Below are 6,391 nucleotides of genomic sequence, written 5' to 3'. Positions count from 1 at the left end.
GTGGAGCACCCCTGTAATCCCAGCTACTTGAGAGGCTCATGTGAGAATTACTTGAACCCAGGAGGCAGAAGTTGCGGTGAGCTAAGATCGCACCACTGTACTTCAGACTGAGCAACAGAGCAAGAACCCCCCTCAAAAAAGAAAAGCCTAGAAGAAATAAATTCAAGGAGAATAACAAATAATATCTCCAGTCTCTATCTTGGTCAAGTTTCAGTCTTCATTTCTATTTTTAATGAAAGCAATTTATAAAAATAATATGTTGTATCTTGATTATATGTGTCAGTATCTGAAGTCACTAATGAGCCTAGAATCACTCACACGCAAAATAAGCCATCAAGTTATTGTGACAAAAAGCATTGTTTTCAACCACTATGCAGGAAGTAAATACTAAAAAATAAAATTGCCTAGACAGTTAATATCCTCATCTTCCTTCCAATACATTCCAACAAATCACTTACCGTTGGGATCACAGTAGTGCAGCTGACCCTTCTTAGCCATCTGTGCATCAGGTCATGCTCCATGTCATTAACTTCAGCCTTTAATAGCTCTAGCTCCCCTTTCTCAAGTTGCAGTTGCTTTGCTAACCTCTCCATCCTTGCTTGTTGATGTAACAGCAAGGCTCTATAGCATTAAAATAGGGCACTTGCAGAGGATAACACTGAAAAAGTTACCTGGAAATTATGTATAAAATAATAATAAGAAATCCTATCATCTAACTTTAATTGGCATTTGCTCAAATTTCTTTCAAGTTTTATCCTACTTATATGGAATAGAACTAGATAGTCCAAAATGTAACTGCTGCACCTATACATCCATGTAGTTATGTGATATTTTCAATCAGATTCTTTCAAACTGTGTGTATATTTTAAAAAGGCCCAATATCACACATATTAGTATGTTCATTCTAATTCCACTTCTACCTTATAATTATCGTTACCCCTTTCAGGACTATTTTCCCCCAAAGTTTAAATTCTTTCACTTTGATGAAGATTATACTCCCTCTAAAAATGTATTTTCCCCTCTCTGAAGTCTGTACTTTTGACAACATACATTTGACTCATTGGCATCTTTCTCTCATTATCCTGAGAAGTGTTTTAGGTTTTCTCATGCTGGATTTTTCATAAGAAAAATGTATAGGACTTTGTATGTAAGTAAATTTATAGATGACTCTGAAGGACTTGCCTTATCCTTATAAATTATGTTGTTCAACATTTAATAAATATTAAACAAACTTAATAGTGAATATAAATAACTTTTATTTTGAATAAGAATTTTTCACTTCACCACAAAGATCGAATTTCATAAAACAATTAAAATTCACCCTGTATGTAGGCATAGTCATCTGATTCAGAACTAGAACTCTGATATTTCTGACTTTTTTTTTTTCCTCCAGGGCCTGGAGTCACTAAAATTGGCTGAATAGGTTCTGGCCAAATATTCATTTTGGTCCACTAAATTTTAAATATTTTCAGTTGTTGCTCCACCTACAGTAATTTTTAAAACTGCAGATAGTTGTGGTATTATCTGAGGAGACTGTGATAGGGCACACGAAGGTCCACTTCATTGTGTATATGTAATGGGCATGGGATTCACATTCATTGAAAGCTTTGATTGGCTATACATTCCCCTTGAAGAAGAACTTCAAGGTGTTACAGTGCCTGCATAGAGAAAATGCCAATTACCATGAAGCAAGTTGATTACTGATGGGTGAAAGACTCCTATTAACTGCTGTTCCAGGTCTTTGAGAAGGTTCAACTGTAATTTTTATCCTTTTCATGAATCCTCTGGGTGAGCTAAATGTTGTGTATGGGATACATGCTACTGAATGATTTCACTGTTTCTGACAGCCAGGAGGTCCTGACTAGGTGGCAAGAAGACATGAGCACTTGGGTGGCCCAACTGGGAAGACTGTGCTTGATGCTGAGGAGAGCTGAAGGGTGAAGAACATTGAGAAGTAGGTGGTGGCTGGTAAGCTGACTGAGAGATCTGCTGTTTGTGAGAATACTGAGATGGCTGATAGTTCTGTTGATGTGGATAAACAGGTAAAGCATACTGGCTATAATGAGGCAGTGGGCCCTGTAGTGAGGACTGCCATGGCGTACTGTGACAGGTGCGCCTCACACAAATAGAAGCAGGAGAACCATAGATATTTCTTGGAATTTGTAAACCTCTCGGTACCATCTGTCCAGAAGCAAGGTTTTGAGATCCTGCAATGGTAACAGGATTTGTACTATACTGAGGAATATGTACAAATGAAGGAGGAGGAGGTGGTGGTGATAGTGAAGATCTTTGCATAGCAGATAGATTCATTTCCATTTGCATAGAAAATGACTGTTGAGGTGGCTGTGAAGAAGGAATACCTGCACTTCTGTACTGTTCAATCATAAAAATTAAATTATAGTTGTAAGTGGCAGTTACAACAGCTGGAGCTTAGTCTTTGAACTAAATATATACACTGTTTTACCTACTCTTTGGTGTAGATCAATATGCCCATCACTTGAGCTATGTACCAGCATTTGTCCACCATTAAGTTGAGCTCCATTTCCTGGGTGATAACCACTAGAAGACTGAATACCCAAGTTAATATACAAATGGTAATTTCTATTCATCTTGTCATTTGGACTATGGTATTCCAAATATAAATATTTGTTACTCTCCTGGAAAAGGGCTTGGCAACAGGCATCAAGGTTATTACTGTTCTGAGAGGGAAAAATGACAAAAACTAATACTAAAAAAACCGAAAATAGGGAAAATCACTCTTTGACTAACAGAAAAATTCAATTGTCTTAGAGTAAATAAAAATACTGGTTTCATCATAAAAAACTTCAAACTCAGTGATCCCGTAAAAGATATCAAAGTATTCATACACTTTACAAACACTTAACTTACATTAGTTTACTTGTATAGCAGATTTATATTACATTACACTACTGCTAGAGAAATGTTACAAACACTGGAAAAACTGCTAATAAATAGTCTCTCAACAAGTTTTCTGATTCCAGGTATAAGACTAATTTTACATTTGTTACATCTCTATAAACTGAAATACTGAAGTAATCTTAGATTCACCACAATTGCTGCATTATATAAATAACATCCTTTATTAATATTTAAACTGGCAAACATAAAAATTGCCATGCTTTAGTTTTCAAAAACCCAAAAGGAAAAAAAAAATTACAATGAAATCCCAAGTAAAAAAATCAAAATTCTAAAGCAGTCTTCACTTTTTAAAACTACATTTACCCCACTACCTAAATGCAGTTGTCTTCATGCTTACAACAGATTTAAGTTAAGCAAAACAATCAATGACAACAACAAAATCAACATTTTTATCAACTCTGCCACAATTAGGGCAATTTAGCAGTAAAACTTATCTCTATTATTTTAACAAAACTCATGCATCCGGAGTTTTGAATTTTTCTTTCCCATTAAGAAATGGCTTGGTATTCTTTCAAAATCATTTACTAACTTGAATTGTTTAAAATTATCCATTTAGAACAATTCATCATGTTGGATATTAAAAAGCTCTGGAAATAAATGCTTGGTGCTGCAAAGTGAAACCAGAACTCAGGCAAAAGTTTTCTCAGCAAGGCAATTTACCTCTGCAGAAGGGTTCCACTCACATCAATCAAGATTGCAAGAGCACAGGGAACAAAGGAGAACAGGGGATTTTTATCTCTGATGAATGGTCCTTACCTCTGTCACTTCCCCATGGGCTGGGGTTGGACTGCACAATCTGAGCTGACCTGCTTGGCTACTTGCAAATATATTTCTAAATATGGAAGGAAAGAGGGACATGAGGAACAGTGGTGAAGCATGTGAGATGTGAAGTTTTGGGGGAACAATAGGTACATGTAACCAAGGGAAGAGATGTGAGTTACTGATTAGAGCTGTCAGGAAGTGGGTGGGCTTTTTACAGTAACTAGCAGGCATGTAGAACAAGAAAGTTAGGTTTGGGAACAAAGAACAAGGCAGTTAACAGGCTAAACCTTTGAAGAGAAACTCAGAAAAATTCATTGTATCTTACAATCACAGCAAGGCAAAATTTTTCATGATTTATGTGTGTGTTCATGGTTAAGCATGTGTGTGTGTGTGAGGGCTCCCTCTGTTGCCCAAGCTAGAGTGCCATGGTACAACATAGCTCTCCACAGGCTCAAACTCCTGGGTTCAAGTGATCCTCATAACTCAGGCTTCTGAGTTGCTGGGATTACAGGTGTGGGCATTAGGCCTGGCTCCAAAATATCAGAAATTTTGTATAACAGTAGTCACAAGAAAAATTTCTCCATTCAATAATTTAAGAAGTCTTATAAAACAGTTTTCTACTAAAATGAGAAATACAAACTATTTTATTAATCTTAGAATATTTATTTCTCAGATTTATTTGCATGATTTTCAAATGACATGAGAAAGTTATCATATTTCTTAAATTGCAACAACTACTTTTTTCTAGGATGAAACATTTTTATGCCCTAAAGGATTGCCTACTCTGATTAATTTACACACGCAGAAAAACATATCTAGAAATTTACATAGTTTGACTACAGGCACTTAAGTAACTGGGTAGTTTCCTGACTCCCAGTATCCTTTCCATTATAATACAGTAATTGTCAAAGACAATGTTAGGTCAAAAGTAAAGTACTATACTGGGGGAAGTAAAAGAAGGGTAAGTCACATAAACCTTTGTAAAACATATTCTCTTAAAGCTCAAGAATTGATTTTGTGACTGGGTACAGTTAATCCCAGCACTTTGGGACGCTCAGGCAGGTGGATCATGAATTCAGGAGATTGAGACAATCTTGGCCAACACGGTGAAACACCATCTGTACTAAATATATAAAAATTATCTGGGCATAGTGCCACATGCTGGTGGATGCCTGTATTCTCAGCTACTCAAGTGGCTGAGGCAGAAGAATCACTTGAACCTGGGTGTCACATATATCTGTGTGAAGAGACCACCAAACAGGTTTTGTGTGAGCAATAAAGCTTTTTAATCACTTGGGTGCAGGTGGACTGAGTCCAAAAAAGAAATCAGCAAAGGGAGATGGGGTGGGGCAGTCTTACAGGGTATGTAGTGGAAAATTACAGTCAAAGGGTTTTTTTTCTCTTGTGGGCAGGGGCAGGGGTTACAAGGTGCTCAGTGGGGAGCTTCTGATACTCATTGTCCAGAAGAAGATCAATTGATCAGTTAGAGTGGGCCAGGAACAAATCACCATGATAGAATGTCATCAGTTAAAGCAGGAATTGTCCATTTTCACTTACTTTGTGGTTCTTCAGTTGCTTCAGGCCATCAGGATATGTACGTGCAGGCTTGGGCTCACAGGCCTGACACTGGGAAGTGGAGGTTGCAGTGACCCAAGACTGCACCACTGCATTCCAGTCTGGCAATAGAGTGAGACTCCACCTCACAAAAAAAAAAAAAAACAAAAACAAACAAACAAACAAAAACATTGTCAGAACTTCAAAACAATATATATTTTCCCTATAAAGCTTGTCACTAAGTACTTTTAAAATACTTTCTAAATAACATGGAAAAGTATTAGGTGAAGTTTAAGAAGACTATAATCATAATTCAAAGATCTGGTTTTTTCTGAATATTTTTGAAAACCATACTAATAAAAGAAGAATAACTAGACATTAAAAAGAAATTTTAGGATCAAAGGATTCAAGTTAGTTGTCAACAAGAAAATGTTGAGAGGTGACAGCATATTGACAGCCCGTGCTCACTCTGGGCACCTCCTTGGGTCTTGGCGTCCACTCTGGCTGTGCGTGAGGAGGCCTTCAGCCTGCCCGGGCACTGTGAGAGCCCCTCTCTGGGCTGGCCAAGGCTGGAGCTGGCTCCCTCTGCTTGCAGGGAGGTGTTAAGGGAGAAGCCCAGGTGGGAACTGGGACTGCACCTGGCGCTCACTGGCTGGCATGAGTTCTGGCAGGTGTGGGCTCCACAGGCCCCACACTTGGAGCTGCTGGCCAGTGCCACCGGCCCAGGGCCAGCAGCTGTAGAGGGTGTGCCCGGTTCCACAGCACTGCTGACCTGCCTGCGCCATGCTCGAATTCTCGCTGGGCCTCAGCTGCCTGAGGGCTTGGGAAGGGCAGGGAAGGGCTTGGGACCTGCAGCCTGCCACGCCCAGGCCCCCACACAGTGGGCTGCCACGTGCCTTAGCCTCCCTGGCCGGTGCGGCCTCCTGCTCTGCCGTGGCACTTCCTCCCATGGACCACCCAAGGACTGAGGAGTGCAGGCACATGGCACTGGACTGGCTGGGGGGGCTCCCCTGCAGCCATGGTGGGGGATCCACTAGGTGAAGCCAGCTGGGTTCCTGAGTCAGTGGGGACTTGGAGAACTTTTATGTCTAGCTGGAGGATTGTATATGCACCAATCAGCACTCTGTGTCTAGCT

The 6,391-nt window shown here is 39.5% G+C and overlaps 1 pseudogene; it reads right to left on the bottom strand.

The window, feature by feature from the left end:
• Window positions 1-404: 404 nt before the first annotated feature.
• On the bottom strand, window positions 405-6,041 carry LOC126947224 (TGF-beta-activated kinase 1 and MAP3K7-binding protein 3-like; annotated as a pseudogene).
• Window positions 6,042-6,391: the final 350 nt, after the last annotated feature.

Source organism: Macaca thibetana, chromosome Y (genome assembly GCF_024542745.1).
Source record: "Macaca thibetana thibetana isolate TM-01 chromosome Y, ASM2454274v1, whole genome shotgun sequence".
NCBI lineage: Eukaryota > Metazoa > Chordata > Mammalia > Primates > Cercopithecidae > Macaca > Macaca thibetana.
This window is presented reverse-complemented; position numbering and strand designations above follow the sequence as displayed.